This window comes from Macrobrachium rosenbergii, chromosome 26, assembly GCF_040412425.1.
Source record: "Macrobrachium rosenbergii isolate ZJJX-2024 chromosome 26, ASM4041242v1, whole genome shotgun sequence".
Lineage (NCBI taxonomy): Eukaryota > Metazoa > Arthropoda > Malacostraca > Decapoda > Palaemonidae > Macrobrachium > Macrobrachium rosenbergii.
In genome coordinates, this window is record NC_089766.1 from 1,362,883 (window position 1) to 1,365,970 (window position 3,088).

Genomic DNA, 3,088 nt, shown 5'->3' on the forward strand with positions numbered 1-3,088 from the left:
TGGATTATGCCAGTTCGTCAAAACAGGGACGATGTGGCAAGGATGACTATGCTAAATGTTTTCCAGTAAGATATAAGGATACGTTATTTTGGCTGAGTTTTGAGACTCTATGGTTCATGTGCCTCTTTTAGTGTTTTGGTTTTTTATACATCAAATATTCACTGTACGGTATAGTGTAACTTGTTAATTTCTGCTTCTCTCCTAAAAGTATTAAAAAAAATCATTTAGAGTGACATGAAATGAGTTGGTTAGCTTTTGTTTTGTGTATAACTCTGTTTTGTATAATTGGTTACAACCTGAAGTCTAAGTCATAATAACATAGATGTAGAATTGATACTGTCATTTTGTATTTAAATACCACTGTTTACATTTAAAGAATTTCAAAATGGAGATTAGAATACAGTCGTGTGTTTGTGGCGCTAATGCACGACTTCTTCAGTTACCTGTGTTTCCCAAGATGTTGACGATCGTGGTTATTTTATTCTTCTCAAGTCACTTTCCTTATCTGAACCTTATACTTCTTTCCCTCATTCCCTGTCACCCTCGTTCTGTTAGCTGATAGATCATAAATATACAAGTGTAAGGATGATAGGTTCAGTTTAGTAGGTGCCCTTAACCACAAAGAAATGCCAATAAATGCTGATGTCAGGAACCTCTTTAGTCAGTTTTTGTAAGTGTTGTCCAAGACTTTGGCATTTTGAATTTCCTGGGCCCAATCAAAGTCAGTTTGTGGCAGCTTATCAGTGTTAGTTGATTGAGAAAGACAGTTGGAAAGAGAGTCGAGTGTTAACAGTCATTAATGAATGATTTTGCTGTTTAAATTGTTCAGGTTACCTGTTGCAAGCTCTTGTGCATTCAAGACTTCAGATGAGGAGTTACTGTACCTTTCTTCCCCCTATTGCTACTGGAACTCATTTTTCGGAACTGAACAAGACCTTTACAGGTATTGAGAGTCTAGTTGCAAGAATATTGGCATAAACTAGAGCTTTCAACAATCTTATCTTTATTTGTAACCTCTGTAACTTGGTTTTCGAAGGTTGGCAAATCCTCAAACTTAGCTTTAGGGTAAACTTAGTTGTTGAAAGGAACTGCGAGGTTGATAACATGAGTAAGGAATAAGATGCCAAGTGATTGTATAAGCCTGATAAAAATTCTTGCATTCAGTATTTAATATTTCAGTACATTTCACTGATTTTAGTATTTGACGTTGATAATGCTTGGAGTGAAGGTTTGATCTTTCTGAAGCCATGGACTGCATTGATTGCAAATGATACTGCCTCTCCATGTAGCTTATACCATGCCTGGTTTTTTTTTTTTTTTTTGCATTGCTGTACAACTTGTACTATCCTTATACAGAGCTGTTTGTCCACCTTGAACTGGTTTAGATTGATAATTGTATTTACAAGTTGTAAGAGATGGCTTGAGGATTCAGTTGGTACCTCCTCCTGGGTTAAACAGTGGCGTGTTGGGGAGATGATTAATGTAGAATGGAAGTAGTGAATAGCTGTCATGAATTTGAATTTGGAAATTTCACTTTATGCTTTACTTTTAAAATCAAGTGTTCATCGTAATATGAGGTCCTCTGTTTCAGATAGTTTGGTAGCAGAGAGGCAATTGCAGTGCCTTGAATATAATTGCTCTGTTCGCTGTCTTGCCAAGGAGGAGGAACTTCTCAGTATAAATTATAGCGAGAATTATTATCTGTCACATTTCTTTGGTGACTGAAATTCGAGCAGGGCATGTCCAGTGTTATTCTTTTGTGTTCTTTTGTAGCAAATTGTGTTTCAGTTTGATCAATGGCTATGTTAGTTTTAGAAATACAGTTAGAGAATTTCAGTTTCAGTGGCCTCATTTTGCTCATGTGAGTTTCAAGGTGTGGTTTCAGATCTCGCTGAATTCATTCTGGGTTTATGTTGATATTTAGGGTGATTAGTTAAAGCTAATGTTTTTGGAATTGTGCAGATGAGCTAAAGATGTTACCCTTTTTCAGCGTTTAAGAATAGAATTATTCTTCTGTAGGTTCGTCTTTGTTATGTGATGGTTTTTGTTGTTTTTCAACTATAGTGTTCAAGGGTTTGCATGGTGCCTGACGAACGATAACAGCAAACTGGTAGGAACCTGACCGTATTAAGTGGTCGAAGGCAGGAAGGACTTTGAATTGGGCATAACGTATTGTAATCGTCTCTAGATAAGTTTTGGTCTCTGGGCATTAGGTCAGGTACTGGAAGCATAATGTTTTGTGAGGTCCAGTTGCATATAGGAATCGGGATGATGGAATTTGAAGTCAGGCCAAGAGACCTAATAGTTTTCAGTAGGTAGAAAGAATGAGAAAATTGGAGTGATTGACTTCTGAATTTGTCATTTTGTTTCAGATTGTAGTTAATATGTTGTATAAAAAACATTTTTCACACAAACCCCATTTATGATATTGAGCCCTTATTTGGAATTGTCAATAAGTGCTCAGTGTAGTCAGTAATTAGACTAACAAACACTGATGTGGACAGTCTTAGTACAGTTGTAGTAATTTAAATTAGCTACAAATATTCTTTAAGAGTATTAGATCTCGTGGGGCATTGTCAGCGTTAAAAGTACTTTCAATTACAGGCAGTCCCCAGTTATCGGTGGCCTCGGTTATCAGCGATCCAGTTTTACAGCGCTTGTCTAGCGATGGCAATAACTGGATTTTTGGCACTGATATGTGCCGATCTCCGCTTATCGGTGCCAATCCCCGCTTAACAGCGGCGTTGATCTCTGTTTGTCGGCGCCAATAAGCATTGTTACCGCCGATTTTTGGTTATCGGCGATTATCAGTCATCGTCATGCCATCACGAACAAAACCCCCGCCGATAACCAGCGACTACCTGTATTGATACTTTCAACAGAAATGGAGTTGTATTTCTTCTGTTATTAGTCTCCCAGAAAGGGGGTCTTTATAAATCAGCTGGCGTGATCAGTTGGGGAAAAACATAAGTCGGGCATTTACGATTTATATGTAAAAGAAAGCAAAGTTATTTTGATTTCCCATTGTGTTTTGAAGAAAGTTTTATGAAGCACGTGGAAATGGAGATGCAACAGTGGAAATGACTGC